The sequence below is a fragment of the Tenrec ecaudatus genome, chromosome 7 (genome assembly GCF_050624435.1).
Source record: "Tenrec ecaudatus isolate mTenEca1 chromosome 7, mTenEca1.hap1, whole genome shotgun sequence".
Lineage (NCBI taxonomy): Eukaryota > Metazoa > Chordata > Mammalia > Afrosoricida > Tenrecidae > Tenrec > Tenrec ecaudatus.
Window position 1 is genome coordinate 160,620,062 of NC_134536.1, and position 24,562 is coordinate 160,644,623.

Sequence of the window (24,562 nt, forward strand, 5' to 3'; positions counted from 1 at the left end):
TTCAAAAATCAGTTGTCCTTTTTTGCTAACAAAGAGAACTCTGAAAAGGAATTCAGGAAAATGATACCATTTACAATAGCCACCCAAAAGAGAAGATACTTAGGAATAAATAAAACCAGAGAAACAGAAGATCTGTATAAAGAAAACTACAAAAAATTACCATAAGAAAACCAAAGGAGACCTATCGCAAATGGAAGAATATATCATGGTAATATAGGAGGACAAATATTAAAACAACTCAAAGCCGTCTACAGATATAATTCAATCCTGGTCCCAATTGCAGAAATGGAAAAATGAGTCACATGCTTCTCACTTCTCTATATCAAAACTTAATATATAACCGTGATAGTCAAAACAGCCTGATACAAGTGTAATGATAGATACATAGATGAATGGATCAGGTGAGAACAGAGGTGTACAGCCATCCACTTACAGAAAGCTGATCTTTGAAAAAGGCCCAAAGCACATTAACTGTGGAAGAGATGGCCTCTTTAACAAACAATCCTGGCAAAACTGAGTATGTATTTGTAGAAGGATGAAACAGGATTCATTTCTCACATCATCCAAAAATGAACTCAGGATGGTTCAAAGGCCCAAATGTAGAACCTAAAGAGTAAAGCTCATTAATGAAAAACTAGGGACCGGGGAGCTGATATCAGGGGCTCAAGTCGGAAGGGAATGCTTTGAAAATGATGATGGCGGCATATGTGCAAATGTGCTTGACACACTGGAGGCATGTATGGATTGTGATAAGAGATGTAAGAGCCCCCAGTAAAAGTATTTTAAAATTTTTTTAAAAAAAGAAAAACTAGGGACACACTTAGGGGACTAACACGTGGCATAAATATACTATCAAAATAATGAGAAACATACAAGCAGCAGAAGGGAAAAAATAGATGACGAGATCTTACTCACAATAGACTCTTAATATGCATCAAAATATTTCACCAAAAGGGGAAAAAAAGAACCCATAGTCTATGCAAAAGTTTTTGGCAATGACCCATCAGACAAGGGATTTGATCTCCAGAATCTCTAGGCAACGTCAACATCCCAACAAGAAAAAGACAAATAACTCGATTCTCATAGAGACAGAGACCACGAGCAGAGGCATGTCACTGAAGGAGATATCTGGAGAGCCGACAAACATAGGAAGAAACGCTCATCACGCTCATTAGCTATTTGAGGGATGAAAATCAAACAGTGAGCTATCACCGCACCCCCTATTCGCAGAACCACTAAAATAACAAACCCAGAAAACAACGACTGGAGGAGGCAGAGCAACTGGAACGGTTCCGTCACTGTAAAACGGTGCCACCGCGGGGTGGGGGGGGAGGGGAGGCGAACGACGCCTCCGAGCAAGATGGGAACAGGCACGACTCGGACAAATCTGGAAGATGCCACGCTCTGTCAAGTTGGTCGGTCTCAGAAAGACAAATTCTGCGTGCAGCCTCTCTTAGAGAAGAAAAGAATAATCATTTTGACACAGAACTGGACTTGGAAGGCTCCAGGGAGGCGGGCGGGGGGGGGGGAGAGGGAAGAGACAAAAAGAGAGAGCCACCTGCCCGGCTGGGGCGGGTGCAGGGTTGCTAGGATATTGTCCATATTCGTTTCGTGACCGAGTGGGTGGTGAGCTGGGTCTTACTTTTTAAAAATGGATGAGCTATAAAACTGTGCTTTAGATACTCGTCTTCATATGTATTATATCTCCCCCCCCCCAATAAAAGAGGAAAATTTTCATTTACGTCTTCCATCCAATTCACTTAATCAGCCATCATGATGCTAAGTCACCATTGTCATCACTCTCCGTCTCTTAAGTTTTTCCATCAAGTAGATGAGCTCCTAAGGGCACCATTGGCCCAGGAAGAAAGCTCAGAAGGCAGGAAGGGACAAAGGAGCCCAGGAAAATCAGGGACCAAGTGGGAGGAGTCCTGTTACCTTGTGGGGACGCAATCAATGTCACCAAACAAGATGTGTGTGGATTGTTGAGTGGAAAATAAAAGAAAAGTTGGGAATATTAATACTATTTGACCCAGAAATCTGTCTAGTTGGTGTATATCCTGGAGAAATACAAGCATGACATGAATAAACATGTACACACCCATGTCATGACAGTGTTATTCATAATAAAAATATATGGAAACAACTTACAAGTCCATCAGTGGAGGAATGGATAAAAAAAATCTTTGGATACACACAAGGATCCAACAACGGTTGCAGCAGTATATTGACAGGGAGCTGCCAGAAGCTCAGGCCGGATTCAGAAGAGGACGTGGAACAAGAGATATCCTTGCTGTTATCAGATGGATCTTGGCTCAAAGGAAAATATCCTGGAAAGATGTTTATTTATGGTTCATGGACTGTGGAGAGGCATTTGACTGTGTGGACCACAATAAAATGTGGATCGCCTTGGGGAGATCAGGAATTCCGGAACACTTCATTGTGCTCCCGGGGAACTTGTGCACGCATCAAGAGGCAGTGGTGAGAACAGAATAAAGGAACGTTGTACGGTTTAAAGTCAGGAAAGGCGTGAGTCAGGTTTCACCCTCTCACCGTACCTGTTCCATCTGCACGCTGAGCAAATCATCAGAGAAGCCGGACGATACGAAGGCGGCAGCATCAGGATCGGAAGAAGGCTTGTTAGCCACCTGCTGTATGCAGATGACACAGCCTTGCTCACTGAAAGCGAGGAGGCATTGAAGCGCTTGCTGGTGAAGATCAAGGATTGGACCCTTCAGGATGGATTACCGCTCAATGTCAGGAAGACCCACGTCCTCACAACTGGACCGAGAGGTAACATCATGATCAAGGGAGAAAAGGCTGAGGTTATCGAGGATTTGGTCTTACGCTTGGCTCCACACCAATGCTCATAGAAGCATTGGTCAAGAGATCAAAAGACGTATGGCATTAGGTCAACCTGCTGCCCCAAACCTCCTGAGCGTTTTGAAGGGCAAGGATATTACTTTGAGGACTAAACTGCACCTAGCCCAAGCCATGGAACTCTCCATTGCCTCATATACACGTGAGAGTTGGGCATTGAATATGGAGAACCAAACAAGACTGGAGGCATCTGAATTGCGATGCAGGAGAAGAATACTGAACGTGGATTGCTACAAGGACAGACAGGCCTGTCACACTGAGCACAACCACAGTCCCCTTAGAGGCAAGGAGGGCAGGGGACACCAGTCCCTGGAGAAGGGCACGGTGCTTGGGCAAGTGCAGGGGCCGTGGAAAGAGGAAGGCAACTCCAGGAGATGGATTGATCCAGGGGCTGCCACAATGGACGCAGGTACGGGAACCATTGGGAGGAGGCCCAGGTGATGCTGCATTCTGCTGTGCCCAGGGTGCACAGCAACGTGATGGCGCAGAGATGGCCTCATGGTGGGGTCCCCTGTCGTAGATAAAAAGGTTGAAGACCGCATTCAGCGGTTCCAATATCCAGCGGATAGAGGGCACAACATGCCAAGAGAAAAGTAGCGAATTGGCCCGGCCTGCTGTAAATCTTACTGACACCTTGGGACATCTTATTTCAGCCAGAGGTATTTCTGTAGACCCAAAGAGAAAAGAAGTGACACCAGCATCTCCTTTACCTACAGCACAAAAAATAAAATAGAAACATGAAGAGGATTCTTCTGTTTTCATTTTTGACTCATTCGTTCCTGAAAAAGTTATAGAGATGGACAAGCTCTTCCACAGGCCCCCCGAGTCACTCCTACCTCAGGGTTCTCAAACAATGCTTTGAGATTTTCTTTCTATGTAAATAAGCAACTTTGGAATACGGTGTGATGTAGTTAGTTTATTGTGCCAACCTGGCCGATAAACACATTAATTGAAGGGCGGAGAAATAAATGGCTGGGACTTGTGGGCTTGGGCAGCACTGCGTTGGGATGTTTTCTTGATGTGTACTTAACCTACATATAAAACTCTCACTTATACATGAGTTTCTGTGGATTTGTTTCTCTAAAGTACCCAGACTAATACACAGTGGCATTTAGCTCAGAAGCATGGGGATTATCAGAGATCCGAGTGATACTCTTGTCTTCAGTGAGATTCAGTTGCTCCTCTTTATCCAATGCGGCAGCTACTCAAGCAGTGGCGAATACTTCTGAGAATGTGTGGCTTAGACCTGTTGATCCCACATGCGATGGCTGCTACTTTCAGGTCTACGCTAACCCAACATGTAGCTGCCAGCAGGTTGACTTCTCAAGAAGGCTTGCTATTGGCTGTGCCAAACTTTCAAACACATGTCGGTAAGTGTTCAAATGTTGCTGTTCTGTTCCCCGGAGGAGGGAAGTGATGCCTTCTTTCCACACCAAGAAACTCACTTGAGTAACCCTACTAGTTGACCTCAAGTAAACGCCAGGGAGGACATGCAGAGCTACTGCCTCAGTCAGTGGTAGAGGTGAGTGGACCTGTGCATTAGGTAACTGGTACAACAGGGCAAGGTAGCGGCTCTTACCAAGTGTATAAACTAACAGAGAATCAATCCATGCAGCTTCTTTTTCTTTCTGTCAATGAAGACGGTCATGAAAGGGCACGATTTGATGACGTAGAAGAAAACAAGAAAAAATGAAGAAAAAAAATCAAGGGAGGTGCTGTCAGCCAGCCAAACAGATGAGTCTTAAAAAAATGTTTCCAAGAATGGAATCACAGGTTTGACACATATATTAAGTGCAATGGAAATGACTGTGAATGACAATGCAGGCAGACCACAGGCTGGTGGATGCAGAGTTGAATGGATCCAAGGTCGGCAGCCTGCCGATGGCACCCGGGATTGGCAGGTGACCTAAGAAAAGGTTGCATCCAGATCCAACAGAACAAGTGAGCTCTCTCCCACACGGTGTCAATCTGTACTGAGCAGGTCATACCCCCCTCTGAGACCTCCCCTTGTATCAAGGCTGTGACCGGGATTACGGGGGGTACTGCACCGTATGCTCCCCACAACTGCTTGGCTGCTTCATAGAATAGCCCATCATGAAGTTGACCGAGCAACACGGGAGAATCCTGGCTCGCTCAACCTGACATAACAACGAACTATCATACCCACTCTTCATGTCTGTGCTGACGAATGTCAGAAACATCTCACTTCTACGGAATAGGAATTAGGGCGATTATCTATTTGTGATCAGTCTCGAGTGGAAACTTGGCTGTCATACAGGAATATCTCTATACCCTCTCTTTCCCTCGGACAAACATCATGTGCCCTTTATTATGTGGTGGCTCTCATTACCCATGCTGAGATGACCCCTCTCCATTGGCAGGACATTTACATGGATGATCTCTTCCCGGGATGCTTGGTGAGCACGCGCACAGGGTACTCTGGGATTCCCTCTTCATCTTCCCCGTGAGAATGCTCGGGAATGTTGGGAAGGCGATATCAAATCATGAGAGATTGTGATATAAGAGCTAGATGGAAACCCATTGATCTGACACTCAGGTGGAGCTTAGGAGTGTCTGGGAGCTTTGCTTCTGATTTAGGGTATAGTGATATTAGAAAAGCATGTTTAAAATTTTCAAGACGTCCTTGAAGGCTCGCCTCGTGTGTAGAGTAGGCCGAATGAAATGGCTCTGGCTCGTGGTTGAGGAAAGAGCATGGCTTGAGCCAAGATGCTGCACTTCAGTGGCGCTCAGCTGAGACATTTTGGTGAAGAACCAGATGGCATCTGGCGGAAAACCAGCACCGGAGCTTACAGAACCTGCCATGGCTGCCGTCCCGGAGCCTAACCCAGTCTAGGCTTGACCCTCAACACGCAGGCCTCCATCGCCGATCCTCTTTTGCCATGCTCTGCCTGGCTCGAGCCCTCTTCTGGGTAGTAAGACCTCTCTTACTGGTGGCAGCCCCAAGGTGAGGATGGCTATGTGAACTTTTCTTTTTCTCCAGGCGGGAGCATCACGCTCCATCTTTCTCCTCACCTGTGAGCCCTACAGCAGCTACTCAGCAGGTGATGGTGGCTCCTATTACCAACCCACCTGGTACCGACCAGGCCTCAGGCCGGTACTGGCGGATGTTGCGTCTACACAGTGGGGGCCTGGACTGTGTTGGGCTCCTTGTTTTCCTTAGGCCGGGAAAAATGAACTCGCTCCCAGATGGAGTACAGCAAAAGGAAGTATCGCTGGATGAACTGCCTGTGCCTCTCAAAGGGTTTTATGTGGACACGAGGGTCAGCTCCAAAGAGGGTTTTGTGCCAGGTACTGAGAAGATAGACGACAATTTGAAGTCATGGGCCGGTGGCCTTGGTGCAGAATCACGCCCGGTGCCTGAATTCAGAAAAACCAGGCGTGGGTGGTTCAGCATGCACATGAGATGGATGCTTTGCTGACAATGTCACGGTTGTAAGAAGGATGTTTATTGAATTTTGCTGTCAAGTGTAATCACTAATAATATGCCGTAGATATTTCCTGAAAAAAAAACACGCAGAAAAAAAAAGAAACAAAACACACACACATACACAAAAAAAAAGAAAGAAAAAAAAAGAGGAAATATGTGGGTTTCTGTTTCCATGTCTGAGAGGAGAGAGAGAGAAGAGGGAAAGCAGTCTTCCCGAGTGGACTCGGCTCTCAGAATTGGCCTGACATGACCGGCAGCTCCTCTCCCATCAGCTGCGATGTCTCTTGTCCACTGGCACAAGCACAATTGGCAAGCGTTGACCATTGTTGAGCCTGGGTGGGAGGTACTTGGGTGTTGATGAATACTATTAAAAACAGTTTTGGGTGTTGCCTATAGGAATATACCTTTATGCAGTTGCTTTAAGCAATCACAGGTGGTGCCTGATTGACCCCCTAGCTGGGTTACCACGAGCCACATGTGGGATTGTCGGGGTATCAGGAACATTGCATTTTTCTGGGAGGAATTTATAGGAAAATACACGGAAGGGGTATGGAAAAAAATTGGTGAGTTAGGCGAACGCATGCCGAACATTTGATCAAGATAACGTGATGAGATGTATCAGTGGAAAGGTGTCCATCTGGCAAGAGCGCTGAATTTAGAACTTAACGTTCCTAATGCGGAACAGCTCAGAGATTATTAAGATAGCGTAGGATGTAAGGAATTTGCCGCAACTTAAGTGGATTTTGAAAAAAGAAATGTTAAAAAAAGAAATGCTGCAAAAGAAGTAATGAGGCAACCGAAGAAAATAACGAGGAAGTGGAAGGAGACGTGTCATCGCGAGTTTTACAGCGAAAAGATTAGCTGGTGCTTTTTCTAAACTAAAGTAAGGGCTTCGGGGGCTTGAAGACAAGCACCGGACACTCAAGAGGCAGATCTGGGAAGCAGGGAGCTGTTACTTCAAAATATGTGAAGAAAATAAGAGTCCTACAGATAACTTTTCCCCACTCACTTCTGACGGAAAACACCATGCTCATTTCCAGGGATAATCCAGATGGTCCAGAACCTCCCGCAAGTGGAATGATGATCAGAGCTGACAGAATGCCAAGGTCATCCAACTCTTCTGGGTTGTCCGAGGATACGCATTCATGATTCATGTATTTTTATGCATGTGTGCTTGTTTGAAAACATATCTGTACGATTATATGGAACATTTCCAAACCCCAAAGACAAATAAAGACCAGAGACTGATAGTAAAAGGCAACCATGTTGAGAAAGGAGGATTTATCTTCCACCGACTCGAGATGGAGCTGTCTGAACAGAAGCCCGTCACCAATCAGGAATTGCCTGTAACTTTTATGAACACGTTCTCCCAAACTCCAACTCTACACTTCTGCTAGATAAACACCTAACAAAACCCTGACACACACACAAGGATGAACACACAAGTAAGTCATAGGCCGTGTTGTTTGTAATGGCGAAGAAGGAAGGAAGGAAAGAAACCACGCAGGCATTTCCCAATATGCAAATGGATGGACGAGTTGTGGTACATCCACAAATACATTATCCGGTGACAGCAGTGACAAGACTACTTTGCCGTGATGAATTTGTCCCACAAAGCATGTCACGAAAAAGCCAGGCCAAAGAAGATTACATAGATGGCATATAATATTAAAAAAACACTCACCATTAAACAATGTGTTACTTAAAGTTAAGTATAATATGAGGGGATTTTTTTAAAGTGTAGGAAAAATGAATTAAAATATAATGGCATCTTCCCACTTTCCCCCACTTCTTGACGTGCCCCGGTAAGCAAAAATAGAAAGGCATGCATGGGATTGTTCAATACAAAATTCAAGGAAGTAGTGACCTGGGCTGGCACAAGGCGTAGGGTTGGGAAAGGGGTGCAGTCCACAGGGTACATGGGGACTCCAAATTTCAAAATAATTGATTTTTTAAGACATGACAGCTTGAATAAGTTTCTTTTATTCTTTTTTAATATATACCTGAAATGTTTCTTAATAACTTAAAAACATGTTTTGGGACCTGTGAATCCCAAAGGCCTCAGTAGAAGCCAAAGCTAAATCGGGCTCCTAGGGACACTTGCACCCACAGAAGCTTCTGCTTGTGTCTCCCGGGGAAGGCAGCCGTTCAAACAATGAGTCAGAGTAAACAACATGGCCATCTGCACCCAAGAGAACAAGTCAGCAGACAGGACAACACAGGTGACCTCACGGCTCAGAAACTCAGGTAGCAGAGCACCTTCCAAGAGGAAATAAGTTTAGATGTTCAAAGAGATAAAGTGGTTAATCGGTAGCACCAGAAGAGGGCTGTGTTAGTCTGGGCAGACGGGAGAAACAAATCCACAGAAACTCACATGTATACAAGAGAGGGTTTTATATAAAAGGTAAGTGTACATTAAGAAAGCATCCCAACCCAGTGCTGCCCAAGCCCACAAGTCCAACATTAGCCCATATGTCCAACACCAATCCACCAAGTCCTCTATCTCACAAAACTCACACAATGATGCTGACTGCAGGAGAAAAGTCGAATCAGTGAATGTGTAAGCATCTCAGTGGTGGCAGGGGGCTCCATACGGCTACTCCAGCACCCAGGGCTGCATCGGGGTAGGTCCATGTGGCTTCTCCTTGGGGATGTCTTGCAGGAAGTCAGCCTTGAAAGCTGAAGCAGGGAACTGGCTAAGGCAGCTGCACCCTGGTCTGACCATCAGAAAGCAAGAGATCCAAAAACTAGAAAGGCGAGACTCACCGAGCCATTTATCGCTCCACCCTTCAATTAATCCCACATGTGTTTTTCGGCCGGGTTGCACAATCAACCTGAACTCTCTCAAGGGCATCATCAAGAAAAAGCAGATAGGTTTGGAAAATGGACCTGGCAAAATTCTAGAACGGAAATAAATACATGCTTACAGTATGTAGTTACAACACGCATACGTCGGTGGGGAAAAAAAGCAGACACAATGGAAGAGTGAGTTGAAAGAAATCACTCCACTGGGAAGCTGCAGCATGGGAGACAACAAATGGGGACTGGAGCCTGTGGGACACGCTGCTCCAACGGCCGGGCATCGCTGGCTTTGCGTGGACACCCCCACCGTCCCGTGTTGGTTTTGTTGAGGTTCACGGTCAAACCAGGCGCCATCTTCAGCTCTGTCACCTGGCGTTTAGGGGAGCCTGGCTGTGAGCAGGTAAGCACCCTCCTATTTTTTAAAAAACAGTGCTTTCTTTCCTGTCAACATCCTGCTTTTCCGTGATTGCCTTTTAATTGTTGTGTTTCATTGTTTCCCAAAGAACAAGGAAGCAGGGACTCTTTACAAGGGTTAAAGTACCTGCTGGCACTTAACATGTGATAGTTTATTACTCTCAAGTCAGGTGAGCGAGGGTCAGGTGGTTCAGGAGCAGGAAATTCTAAAGAAGGTAGTAAAGATAAATAGGTGAGCCAATACCCTCCTTAAACACTGATGTAGGTCATATGCATAGAGCTAGGGACCATCTCTAAAAGGCCAGTCAGCAGTTTGAAACCACCAGCAGCTTCTCGGGAGAAGGATGGGGCTTTCTGTTCCCATAAAGAGTCACCGTCTTGGAAACTCACAGGGGCATTCTTACCTTGTCCTACAGGGTCACTCTGAGTCGACATCCCCTCGAAGGCCACGATTTTCTTCTGTTAAATGGCTGGAGGAAACGCTAATGGTGCAGTCGTTATGTGTTGGGCCGTGATGTGCGTGCTTGGCAGTTCAAAACCACCACCAGCTTCTCGGGAGAAAAACTGGGCTTTCTACTCCCGCGGTAAACTGTTACCTTCTCGGGAACCCGCGCGAGGTCATTATGAGCCAGCACTGACTCGAGGGCAGCAAGTCTGGAGTTTGGTGGATAGGAAGCACCTCCCACCTAAATTTAGAAGACATCTCAAGAACAAAGCCGACACACGGAACCCTGACGACCAGGGGACCTGGCGAGGTGGGAGATCACATCCAGGACCTCACGCCTTAAAACGATAAAAAAGAAAGAAAAGTAGAAAAGGCAGTGTGAAATAAAAATCATATGCCTGCCACCTAATGCCAATAATTATCCACCTTTATTCACGTGTAAAAGTGTATAGTACCTAGATGAAATGGATGGTGACTCCCCGTGACCCATGGGCGTCAGAGTAGACCTGTACTCCACCGGGTTGTCAATGGCTGATCACCGGGGAACTGAGAGCCGGATCTTTCTTACTGGGCTTGAACTTCCGAACTTCCGGCTGTCAACCAGGCACATTAGCCATGTGCACCATGCAGGCATTCAGTAAATATATATATATATATATATATATATATATATATATATATATATATATATGAGCTTCAAGAAGTTTGTAGGGGGAAAAAAAGAGAAGGTTGTAGGGAAATCCGATTATGTCTTAATTTCATGAACTTTCTGGAGTCCCCTCAGATGCTGGCGCTGGTTCGGACGCACAGAGACCCCTGGGTCACAGACTGAAATGCTGGCTGATCGTGGGCTAGCCTCTGATAGTGGGTTAGCCCCTGGGTGCAGTCACGTGTCAGGCCTCCTCCTTGAGGGCCTTCCTCCTTTCCCTTGACCCTCTACTCCAACAAACAGGACCTGACCTTCGACGGAGCATGCTGGCTCTGCTTCTTCCAAGACAGCCTTGTTGTTCTGGAAGAACACGGGGTCTGTAATCAAGAGTCTTCAGCAGCTCCCCAGTTCAAAGGCATTGGTTGTTCGCTGGTCTTTCTTATTCATCGGTGAACGAGCTTTTACAGGCAAAGGAGGTGATTGAAAGTGGCTTGGCTTGAGTCAGGCGCATCTGAGTTTTCAGCGTGACATCTGTGCTTTTTCACGGGTTCAAGAGATTTTTTTGCTGTACGTGTGCCCACTGCAATTCATCATTTTGGGTTCTTAACTACTGCTCCCATGGGTATTGATTATGGATTCAAATAAAACTAATTTTTTTCATAGAAATGTTCTACAATAATGGATGGATTAAACAATGGATTGCATGCAGCCAGTAAAGTAAAGCTATAGGAAAACATGGATGGCCCTTTCTGGTTAGGCACGACTGGAGCGAGGCGAGGATCGCAGGCACTCATGCTCCGTCTACACTGCACAGACCACATCGTGGCAAAGATGACGCTCCGTACAAAATGTGGCCAGCCTCAGCCTCACACAGTGGCCCAGCAGAAGGGCAAGGATGCCTATACCTTGAGCTGAGATGCGCTATCGTCGGAAGCAGAGTGGGATACCGTGGACGGACAAAGCCAATTTTCCGGAATTAGATTAAAACCACCGAGAAGATTGTGCGGAGGCTTGAGTGTGTTGAGCCTAACTGTAGGCCCAAGAGGATGCTGGCTTACTAGCAAGAGAGGCAAGCATTCCGCCCCGGATTCCCTGTGTTTCCAGTTCCTAGCTGTACCAGTGTACCTCCTCTGGTCTAGCGGTTGTTTCTTTTGATCAGACTTTTCCGTTGTTCTTAAAAAAAGTTTTTGTTTAATTCTGATTTAGGTAAAGGTTTAACAAAGCAGATCATTAGTTTTACAGTCAACGATGTATCCGCCTTTTGTTTGAACTCATCCATCTTAATCCCTCACTGCACCATCACTTAATCCCATCACCTCCTCCCTGGAAGTGACTATCTCTCTTTCTTCCCTTTACCCTCTGTTCTTAGGGATCTTAAACGGTTGGATCTTAAACGCCACTTGGATCTTAAACGCCACTTGGATCTTAGTTAGCAGCCAAGCGCCTTCACCCCTACACCATCAGGGCTCTTTATGACGCCACTTGGATCTTAAACGGTTGAGTACTCTAACAGAGGAGTGAGTTCAGTTTAAGACCTGAAGGATGTCTATGAACCACAGTTTGTGGTCCTACCAGTCTTTAGCCACTCAGTAAGCCTGATCTCGTTTATAGTTTCTGTTCCACATTTTATCCTCCCCTACCCAGGACTCTCTCCTGCGATCCTTCTCAGAGAAGTTGGTATTGACGGTGGGGGCACCATCTAGTTCTTCCGGTCTCAGGGTTTGGAGACTGATGTGTGTGAGGCCCATGAGTCCCCTGGGCTAATTGCTTCCATTTGGCTTTTGCTTTTCATCGCTCATCTTCCCTCCAGACATAAAAAATGAAATTATTGCCAATCATAATCTTTTCTCCATTCATCACGGGGTTACTTCTTGGGACAGTTCTGAGGATATCTGTTCCCTTTCCACTGAGTTGTAATCGGCGCTAAAGACTGATGCAGTCTGTGATTTTCATCAGTGATTCCAGCCCTCTCCGCTGTCTGCAAGCAGGCTGGTGGCATTTGGAAAGGCACCTGACGGGCTCACAGGTGATTTGCTCAGCGTGCAGACCGAGTCAGTAGGGCGAAAGGAAGCAGCCTCTAGTGCACAGCGTTCCTGATTTCAAAGCACATTCTGTTCGAACTTTTGTCTCTTGGCCCACAAGAATGTACGGATAAGTTTTGCATGAGCACAATGGCATGTTCTGGAATTCCTGGTTCTTCACAATGTTGTCCATCATCTGTGATGCTCCACACGGTGAAGTGTCTTTCGACAGTCAGTAAAAGACAGGTAAACTTCTTTCTCGTTTTTTATGCTTTCCGCCAAGATGCATTTGACATGAGCAATGTTATCGCTCATTTTGCTCCCTCTTCTAAATTTGGCTTGGATTCCTGGCAGCTCCCTGTCGATGCATTCTGTAACCATTTCTGAATTGTCTTCAGAAGATTTCTACGTGTGTGTGTGTGATATCGATATTGTTCAACAATTTCTGCTTTCTGCCGGGTCACTTTCTTTGGGATGGGAATGAATATGGGGCTCTTCTAGTGGATTGGTCAGGTAGCTGACTTCCAACTTTCTTAGCATAGACTAAAATGAATGCCTCTAGTATTGCCGCTGCTTATTGAAACATCTCCATTAATATCCTGTCAATTCCTGAAGGCTTATTTTTTTTACCAATGCCTTCAGTGACGTTTCGACTTCTTCCTTCAATACCGTAGATTCTTGGTCCTATACTAACCCCTGAAGTGGTTGCATATCAACCAGTGATTTTTGGCAGAATGACTCTGGGTATTCCATCTTCTTTATATCCTTCTTGTGTTGTTCAATATGTTGCCCAGTGGAAGCTTTCAATGTTGCAACTTGAGCCCTGAATTTTCTTTTAGTCCTTTCAGGCTGAGAAATGCTGAGTGCATGTTTTATGAAGGCCTTTAAAAATGTTGTGGAAAATGGAAATTAATATACACTATAATATATAATAATAAAACATATAATAAAATAATATAAAATATACAATATAAAAATACTACATAATATAAAATAATATATAATAGAATAGAATTTTTCATGAACTTTTTGAAGCCCCTTCTCTCTCTCTATCTCTCTCTCACACACACACACATACACACACACACACACTTAAAAATATTGCCGCCAGTTCATACATGCCGGGGTTTATTCCAAACAAAACATATTTAAACCATTTCTGTATGGTCAGTAGCTTCATCCAAGTATAAAAGACCATGGTGGAAACAGCTGACCCCTTCTGACTTCTCGAGGAGCTGAGAAGATTCGGTCCAAGCCTCCAGCCTCCAACCTCCCCTCCCATTGAACTTTCTATTTCCCAGTTGGCTGTAAGACTCATGGCAATGGCCACGCATAACTCACAGATCGTATTTAAATTATAGACTTTATTAAGGGAGTTAACAGGTTACAATTAAAGATCAGAAATGCTCGGGACACAGTTCTTTGGCCAGGATGACCTCCTCTCTGCCATGCCCACAGACAGGCCTCTTGGTGGCCCTCAGCCTCTTGGCCAGCTCAGACAGTAGGACAAAGTTCCTTTAGCATTGATGGTAAGTACCCAAAGGGGTCGCTAAGTACCCCGCTCCACCATGAACTTCACTCTGGAGGCCCTCAGGTCTAACTCCCCAGTTAAGTAATTGGAGGCCCCCGTGTTACAAGCAAGACACTCCTTTTACACTTTGTGGCCTAGGAAGTCCAGGGCTCAGTCTGCACTCTGGCTCTTGGTTCTGCTGCGGCCTCTCGGTCACTTCTATGGTGTCACAGCTCTCTGTCCTTGCGTTCAGGAGGTTCAGTTTGCAGGGAGCTCAGGGCCCGAAGGGTCGTCTTACTTGATAATATTAAGATTCCCCTTCCTGTGTCAGAGAACGTTAATTTAAAACCCAGTAGGGTGGAAAAACTGACCAAGTGCCGCATCGGTTTTTCAAGTGCTTTTGTTTATTTTAGTTTTTTTACAACATTTCATTAGGGACTCATATAACTCATCACAACCCATACATATACATACATCAATTGTATAAAGCACATCTGTACATTATTTGCCCTAATCATTTTCAAAGCATTTGTTCTCCACTTAAGCCCTTTGCATCAGGTCCTCTTTTTTCCCCTCCATCTCTGCTCCCCCCTGTTTATTTTAATTTTTTAAACGTTTTATTAGGGGCTCATACAACTCTTATCACAGTCCATACATACATCAATTGTATAAAGCACATCCGTACATTCTTTGCCCTAATCATTTTCTTTTTTTTTCTCCTCTTTTCTATTTTTACATTTTATTAGGGACTCATACAACTTTTATCACAATCCATACATATACACACATCATGTATAAAGCACATCCATACATTCCCTGCCCCAATCATTCTCAAAGCATTTGCTCTCCACTTAAGCCCTTTGCATCAGGTCCTCTTTTTTTCCCCTTCCATCCCTGCTCCCCCCCCCCCCGTTTATTTTTTTTACAATCATATTTAACCCTCTTATAACCACTCACAACAGAATCATATAATCCTACCAGTGTCTTCCTCCACCTTCTCTTACCAAGTGTGTCAGTCAGGGTGGACTAGAGAAACAAATTCATAGAGACACTCATATGTGTACAGGAAAGAGCTTTATATACAAGAGCAATTGAATATTGAGACAACATCCCAGCTCAGTCCAGATCAAGTCAATAAGTCTGATATTAGCTCCTATGTCTGATACCAATCTATAAGTTCCTCTTCAGACTCACACAACACAAGCAATGTCACTGAATGCAGGAAGATCACAGGCCAGTGGGCGGAAAGTCTTGTGGATCCAGTGGCGGTGGAAGCACCTCAGTGCTGGCAGGGGTCTCCACGTGGCTCCTCCAGCACCAGAGCTGTATCAGTGTAGCTCCATTAGGCTCCTTGTCCATAATGTCTTCCAGGGAGTGAGCCTGCGTCCTGCCTCCAGTGAGCTATTCAGCTCCTTAGCGCCTCCAACTGAGGTCAGCAAGCTGTGACCTGATGGACAGGTTAAACTCCACCCTCCACTCTTAATACTCTCAAATTGACAACAGATTGTATAACTACCACCCCAAGATTCAGGAAAGAAAGTCACTTAGTAGGAGTTACAAAATAAGAGCCATATTAGCTAATCCACTGTACTGCAACACGTCTTCTTAGGAATACGCTGTCGTAGTCTCCTTAGGGCACCTTCAGAAAAGCCCCAGGGAAACAGTGGTTTCCAAGGTGACCTTCCGTCGCTTCCGTCGCCAGGCCAGTTAAACTAACGGCAGAGAGAGCCCGGCTCAGAAGGTTAGGGCCATTTACTTATTTATTTTAACTTTTTAATAATGATTTTTATTTATTATTATTTAGTGTGAGTGTGTGTAAGTGTATGAGTGTGTGAATGTGTGTGTGCATGAGTATGAGAGTGAGTGTGTGTGAGTGTATGAGTGTGAGAGAATGTGTGTGTGAGTGTGTGCACGAGTCTGAGTGTCTGAGTGTGAGTGTGTGTGACAGTGTGAGTGTGTGCATGAGTATGAGAGTGTGTGTGAGTGTATGAATGTGAGAGTGTGTGAATCTGAGTGTGTGTGAGAGTGTGAGTGTGTGCATGAGTATGAGAGTGTGTGTGAGTGTATGAATGTGAGAGTGTGTGTGTGTGAGAGTGTGAGTGTGTGCATGAGTATGAGAGTGTGTGAGTGTGTGCATGTGTGTGAGAGTGGGTGTGAGTATGAGTGTGTGTGAGAATGTGAATGTGAGTGTGTTCACGAGTATAAGTGTATGTGTGTATAAAGTGTGTATGTGTATATAAGTGTGAGAGTATGTGTGAGTGTATGAGTGTGAGAGTGTGCATGCGTGTGTGTGAGTGTGAGAGTCTGAGTGTGCGTGAGTGTCTGCATGAGTATGAGTGTATGAGTGTGAATGTGTGAGTCTGAGTGTATGTGAGAGTGTGTGCATGAGTGTGAGTGTGTGTATGGGTGTGTTTGTGGCAACTTTTAAAATCACTCCAAAGGGGTCATTTGATGGATTTCTTCGAGTGACAATGGCAAAAGCGTACCAGGAACCCGTGTTTAGGAAAGTGATGACTGAAATGATGAGGAAAGGGCAGGATGTTCGCCGAGGAGGGTTTTCTACCTGGAACGTGTCTGCTCCCTCTTGGGGGGTGGCGAGCGCTGTCCTATGAAAGCCCCAAGCACCCTACAGCCCTGACTTTGCCCTTTTGTCCCCAAACCCAAAGAATATTAGAAAGGAACATGGCCGGAGTCTCTCGAGATTGTTAATGTGGCCGTTTCGACGTGGCACAGACAGGAGAGCGCGGAGTCTCCAGGGAAGGGCCGAGAAATGGCAGTGGGCTTTCAGAATTATAGACACATATTCACTAGAATGCCACACCTTCATACTTTTGCTGAATAATGGTTTGTGCTATTTGACGGCAGTACTTTTTGACTAACTCGTGTGTGTGTGTGTGTGTGTGTGTTTGAAGCAACTTTAATGGAACTTTCATGGAAAAAACGAATGAAAGGTAAAGAAATTGATGGACAGGATCATTCCATCATAAATGACACAGATGGTATTTTATCTCTAAGTACTTCAACATGCAAATCCCCAAATATTTGTATTTTGTATTCATCTATATCTCCATAACAGTATTGTCATAACTAAGAAAATAAATGACTCCATAATATGACCTAATACGTGATAATTTATATGACATTTTCTTCAAGTGTCTCCTGAATGTACTTTATATGTATTTTAGAGAGTCAGCGTCGAATCCGGGAGCCCTGGTGGTGTCGTGGGCTGCCAACTGCAAGGTCAGGAGCTTGAACCCACCTGTCTCACACGTTCTTAGGGAGACTGATAAGGCTTTTCTACTGTAAAACCTACAGTCTTGGAACTCCCCAGGGGGCATGGACAGTCCCTATGGGTCAGAATGGACTCTGTGGCTGTGAATTTGTTGTGTTTTTTTTTAAAACAAAGATCAAGCATTGGGATAGGTTAATCTGTTATTGTTATTATTATTGTTGTTGTTGTTGACTAACTGAAGGCTACAGAGCATACACTCAACATCGCATGCATATTCTGAGTCAGCTCATCCATCGGAGTCCCTCGGGGCATCATCACTTATGCCATACGTCTTCCCTGGAACTTCTCTTTCCATTCCTCCTTTCTTCCCTCCGAACGTTGTCCTCGGGTTAATGCTGTCTGAGTTAGTTAGTTTATTGTGCCAACCTGGCCGATAAACACATGTGGGGTTAATTGAAGGGTGGAGGGATAAATGGCTTGGTGAGCTCACCTTTCTAGTTCTCGGGTCTTTTGCTTTGTGATGGCCGGACCAGGGTGCAGCTGCCTTAGCCAGTTCCCTGCTTCAGCTGGCAAGGCTCACTTCCTGCAAGGCATCCCTGAGGAGAAGCCACATGGACCTACCCCGATGCAGCCCTGGGTGCTGGAGCAGCTGTGTGGAGACCCCTGCCAGTGCTGAGATGTTTGCATATTCACTGACTCGGATTTCCTCCTGCAGTTGGCATCATAGTGTGTGTTTTGTGAGATGGAGGAGGACTTTGAGGATTGGTGTCAGACATATGGGTTAATGTTGGACTTGTGGGCTTGGGCAGCACTGGGTCGGGATGTTTTCTTTTTTGCCTTTTTTTACATTTTATTAGGGGCTCATACAATTATCACAATCCATACATATACATACATCAATTGTATAAAGCACATCCATACATTCCCTGCCCCAATCATTCTCAAGGCATTTGCTCTCCACTGAAGCCCTTTGCATCAGGTCCTCTTTTTTTTATTCCCTCCCTCCCCGCTCACCCTTCCCTCATGTGCCCTTGGTAATTTATACATCGTTATTTTGTCATATCTTGCCCTATCCGGAGTCTCCCTTCCCCCCACCCTTCCCTGCTGTCCATCTCCCAGGGAGGAGGTCACATGTGGATCCTTGTAATCAGTTCCCCCTTTCCAACCCACTCACCCTCCACTCTCCCAGCATCGTCCCTCACACCGTTGGTCCTGAAGGTATCATCCACCCTGGATTCCCTGTGCCTCCAGCCCTCATATGTACCAGTGTACAGCCTCTGTCCTATCCAGCCCTGCAAGCTAGAATTCGGATCATGGTAGTTGTGGGGAGGAAGCATCCAGGTCGGGACGTTTTCTTGATGCACATTTAACTTTTACATAAAACTCTCTCTCATACACGAGTTTCTGTGGATTTGTTTCTCTAAAGTACCTAGGCTAATACACCGCCATTTCAGTCTTAAACAATTTACTATACTACCATGGGGTTGAGTTCCGTTCTAGATCAGAAAGGTAGTCTTAGGGATTCCAACAGTCTCCATCCAGCCGGTAAAGTTGGTCACTTCGATTATTTTGAGTTATGTTCCACGTTTCTCTCCCACTCTACCCGGGACTTCCCAGTGCGATTCTTTCCTGCGTGGTTGGTTTGGGCAGCTGGTTACCACCTAGTTCTTCTGGTCCAAGGGTTGTGGACACTGATGTTTGCATGGTCCCGGAGTCCAGCTTCCATGTGCCTTCATTTCATCACTAGTCTTTCCCTTGGACTCTAAGGAGACCTTAACGACTGCTGGGTGGAAAACCGTAGTTACTTACTCACCCAGCTGGGATATCAAACATGGTCTCTGTGCGCCATGCTATGCTAATTGGCCTTGCCCCCCACCCCCCCGCCCGCCAAGACTGGGGCCCTGGTTCCCCAGGCTCGGCACCTTGATTACCCAAGATGTTTGGTGATGTCTAAAATGTCTTGATCATGTTTATTTCCCGTCTGCGCCACAACCTGCGGGGATATATGTGCAGCAAAAGCAAACGCATATACAAACACCCTCTGTCACACATCTGTATTCATGGACATACTCTCCTCTTCTGCCAGTTCAGCCTGTGTCTCTCTGTCCAGGCACCCACTCGTAGATGGCCACTATCGCAGGATCGTGTCTGGAACCATATTCGCCTCTGTGGTCTCTAGTTCTTACAACCCACCCCGTGTCTTCCACGGCCTCCATCCTTTGTGCCCAACTCCCTCTTAGGGTGCATTGCCGCGGTGGCACGGTGAGCTACCCACTGACGTGCTAATCACGTGGTCAGTTGCTCACACTCACCTGCTGCTTTGTGGGAGCAAGAACGCTGTCTACTCCTGAAGAGGTCTGAAGTCTCAGGAACCCAAAGAGGTGGCGCTACTCTGTCCTGAAGGGTTGCTGTGGGTTGAAGTCAACTCGATGGCAGTGAACTTTTGAGTGCCCCGGGGTCTCATTTGTCTGCCCTCTCTGGTCCACGCCTTCCTCTGCCCCCCTTCTCGTCCCACATCTGGTCGCCCTCAAAGCAGGCTTCTCTTCCTGTGAAAACCCATCTTGGACTTTTCATGGTGATGATCCTCAGGCGCCATTTGTCCTTCGGTGACTGACGAACTTCACTCACCTCAGGGCCTCCAGCTTCATCCACGTTGTGAGGGGACTGGCAGAGACACCCCTGCCCTTTAACATTGCGTAGGATTTCGTTGTGTGACTGCGCCAGGGTTCAGTTGGCCGTTCTTCAGCGAATGGGCGCTAGGCGGTTCCCATCTTCTTGTTACGGCGAATCGTGCAGCGATGAAGATGGGCGTACGCATGTCATCTTCGTGGCTCTTGTTCCTCCAGGACAGGTGCCGCGAGGAGGGACTGCTGGATCGGATGCTGTTTTGACCCCCCCCCCCCTCCACTGTTTGGGGAGGTGCAGGTGCTTTCCACAGGGGTGGTACCATTTTGCAATCGGTCTACCTGCACCCATGCCTGCGTTTGTTATTCTCTGCTTTTGTTTTATTTTGATTTTTGGTATTAATGCTAGGGCAAGAGGCTCCCTCATCATTGATTTAATCTGCGTCTCTCCGATGGCTAACGATCAGGAACGTTTCCTCCTGTGTTTATTGGCCGCCTTCCCTCTTCTTTGCTGAAGCGTCAGTTCTGTCCTCCGTCTGTTTGTCCACTGAAGTATTTGTTTTCTTCCTGATGAGGGTGTTGAAGCTGTCTATAGATTTTGGAGATTGGTCCCTTGTATGATATGCCTGTGCCCCAAGTTTTTCCCCGGTCTGTGGGTTCTATTTTCACTTTTTTTAGTGAAATCTTTGGGTGCACATCGTGTCTGCTTTTGAAGGTCACCTATTCTGTCTTCTGTGTTTGTGTGGGTTTTTGTTATGGTTGATAGAGTATTTATAACATTAGCATTTTAAGTCCCCAAACCACTCTCTTCCTGTCTCCGATGTTATTAATCTATTGAAGCAACTAGGCCAATTTCCATGTTGAATGTCTTACACTTTGAATTTGTCTACGTCTTCTTGTGCTTTTAACTTTTTTCTCAATCGTCTGCATTTTCTTTCAACCAGAAGTTAGATCTAATTAGATTCTGCTTAGAATACTTCAAGGACTTCACGGCGGATGCTAGTTTTATTCGTTTCCTGTGACTGCTATTCCAAGTTACCATATATTTGGTAGTTTAGAACTGAGGTAGTTAGTTTATTGTGCCAACCTGGCCTATAAACACATGTGGGGTTAGTTGAAGGCCGGAGGGATAAATGGCTTGGTGAGCCTTGCCTTTCTAGTTCTCGTGTCTCTTGCTTTGTGATGGTTGCACCAGGGTGAAGCTGCCTTAGCAGTTCCCTGCTTTAGCTGGCAAGGCTCACTTCCTGCAAGACATCCCCAAGGAGAAGCCACATGGACCTACCCCGATGCAGCCCTGGGTGCTGGAGCAGCCATGTGGAGACCCCTGCCAGCGCTGAGCTGATTACACGTTCATTGACTTGGCTTTCCTCCTGCAGTCGGCATCATTGGGTATGTTTTGTGAGATGGAGGAGGACTTTGTGGATTGGTGTTGGACATATGGGTTAATGGGTTAATGTTGGCTTGGGCAGCACCAGGTTGGGATGTTTTCTTGATGCACCCTTACCCTTTATATAAAACTCTCTCTTATACATGAGTTTCTGTGGATTTGTTTCTTTAAAATACCCAGACTAATACAAGAATGAACAGAAATGTATTCTCCAAAGTCAGATTCACTGGACGGAGACCCACGTGTTGGCAGGGCCTAACTCCTCCTGACAGTCCCGTGCCTCTTGCAGCCTCTGATTGTTGCTGGATGTCGTGGAGTTGATTTAGGCATACAGAGACCCCAAAGGACAGAGTAGGCTGCCCCATAGAGTTTCCTGGGAGCAGACTACCAGGATTTTTATCCAATTGGAGCCATTGCTGGGTTCAAGCGACCTAACTTTCTGTGGGCTGCTGAGTGCTTAGCCATTCTGCCACCTGGGCTTCTCCGTTGATGTCAGGTGTTTCCGAGCCGATTCCAACTCACAGGGAGCACATGTGGACCAGAGCCAACTGCGGCACAGCCCAGCGCCATGCTCATGGTGTGTTTGAGCCCGCTATTGCAGACACTGAGTCAGCCCGTTTCAGTTCCTCCTTCCCCTCCCCCCACCGACTCTGGACTGTACTAAAAATGCCGTCCTTTTCCCAGAGACTAGTCTCTCTCTAAATATAGCCAAAGGGACTGAGAAGAAGTTGCCCTCTCCTCGCTTCTAAGGAACATTTTGGGCTTCTTAGTCACCAGTATTCTGTGACTTCTGGCTTTCTCACTTCAATCTCTGCCTTTGATCACATCCCCACCTCTTCTGTCTGCGCTACAGCTCCCTCCGCTTCTGTCCAATAAGGATACGTGTGATTGCATGTGGGGTCTAATATTACCCGGGTAATGCTCCTATCCCAGAACCCTCAATTTAATCACATCTACAACCACCCCACACTCTTTTTTTTTGGGGGGGGGTGCAATAGTTTATTGTGCCAGCCTGGCCAATAAACACAAGTAGGATTAATTGAAGGGCGGAGGGATAAATGGCTCGGTGAGCCTTGCCTTGCTAGTTCTGTGCCTCAATTTAAAGGGTACACTACCTGTGGGACGCCTAGCCTGTGGACTGTGTCGCTGTAAGTTAAGGTCCCTTTAAGCCCACACAATTGGAATGTTCTTCTCTGGAGCTGGGAACTGACAGTTGGTGACTTGCCTTGCTGTTTGCTGCCTGGGTATATATAGCCCAGATCTCTCTACAGAAGGGGACTGGCAACTGGCGGCTCTCAAGCCTTAAAGGACTGCTAGTGTCTCACTGCTTTATAATTTAACTGTTAATTTCTTGTATTATCTATCTGTATATAATTTAACGGTTCATTTCTTGTGTTATATATCTATCTTTCTAAATATATTTATATATAATTACTAGCAATCTGGTTTTGTCTCTCTAGAGAACCCTGTCTCACACATTTTTGTACCAGGAGTAGGGTGCTGAAGTAGCAGACGTATCCACGTTTTGGGGTGTTGAAGTGCTGTTAAGACTAATCAGGTTGGAAAGCCAATTTAAGAAACCCATTTGATGGTTTGTTTCTCTAGAAGCACTCCTGGTATCAAAATGTGTAAAGAAAGGTACTACGTACAGGTGTCAGGGGTTAGGATGAGGACATCCTTTACTCTTTAAGTCTGTAATACATATGCACTCACATGGCTTCACGTCAATCCCTACCACTACCATGAGAAGTCACAGCTCCCCTTGAGGACACACTAGAACTTCTGAGGCTGACAGAAGAGGGTCTCTAAGGCCATACATTTTTCACAACTAGACTACCACTTCTTTTTAAAAAAAACAACTTAGGAATGCATGTTTATTCTTTTTTCTTATTTTTTAAAAAATAACTTTTATTGACACGTTATCCATAGGTCATACAATCCAATCACATCAAGAAGAGGTGTACAATCACCACCACAGTCAATCCTAGAATGGTTTCTTTCTTTCTTTCTTTTTTACACACCGGGGCGCTTTATTGAGCTTGCTGAGAGATGGAGATACATGCACAAACGGCTGTGGACAGGAGCGGCAGCAGGCAGGCCAGGGGTCAGGTCGTCCAGCAGGTTCAAGACACAGCATGGTGTAATGGCTAGTGGCCTTGCTGGCCCATCATCTGTGACAGGGCTTGGAAGCTCATCCCTGTGCCCATGGCGAGAAGATTGACGAAGATGAGGATTCCCAGGAGGCCAAGGACCGTAGAGAAGATGTTCAAGTACTTGGCAGTGGACGCATGGCTCTGGGCCCCAATAATGTTGCCCACCATCTTCTGGTCCCTAGACTTCACGGAGTAGACATAGACCACGAAGCCCAGGCAGCAGCAATTGAGGAAGAGCGTGCTGAAGAGGGACCAGACGACGTGGTCAGGCACGTGGGGTTCACTCGGGATGTTGATCACGGTGGACTGCATGGGGGCGGCCTGGTATGGGGTCCGCAGCCCCCCCATCTTGAGCTCCTCTTGAGCCATCTCCTGGGTGTAGGACACAGAGACCTGCAGAGTGGGAAAGGCCCCTAGAACGGTTTCTTTTTCCTTGAGCTCGTTGTTATTCATGTAATTATTATTTTTTTAATTGTGGCAAAAATATACACAAGAAAACATCTCCCAATTCAGCAGTTTCTACGTGTATAATTCAGAATCATTGATTATACTCTTCATGTTGTACAACCACTATTGATAACCTCTTCCAAATTATTCCATCACCATTAACAGAAACTCAATGCCCCTAGGCAAAATTTACTCTTCCTTCACCCATGGCAGCCATGGGTTTAGTTTCTTCTTTTTTTTAGTAGTTTTCTTGATATCATATTCACATATTATACACTTTTCATAGTTAAATTGCCTCTTAAAAGAGTATATAAATATATCATCCATTCTAATGCTCCTCCACCCTCCTACATTCATTGTTTGCTCCCCAAATCCCCCCACCCCTACATTCCCAATAAACCATTGCATCAGTTATTTCCTCTATGCATCCACTTCTTTTGTGCTTCACAAATTGGGAAACCCAACAGAAACAAACAAACAAACAAAACAAAGCAGGAAAAAAACAGCAAGAAAACAATAATATTAATAATATAAAGATAAAACCAAAAATAAA

At 45.7% G+C, this 24,562-nt stretch overlaps 1 pseudogene; it reads right to left on the bottom strand.

The window, feature by feature from the left end:
• Positions 1–23,556: 23,556 nt before the first annotated feature.
• On the bottom strand, positions 23,557–24,015 carry LOC142452579 (interferon-induced transmembrane protein 1 pseudogene; annotated as a pseudogene).
• Between the last annotated feature and the right edge of the window lie 547 nt (positions 24,016–24,562).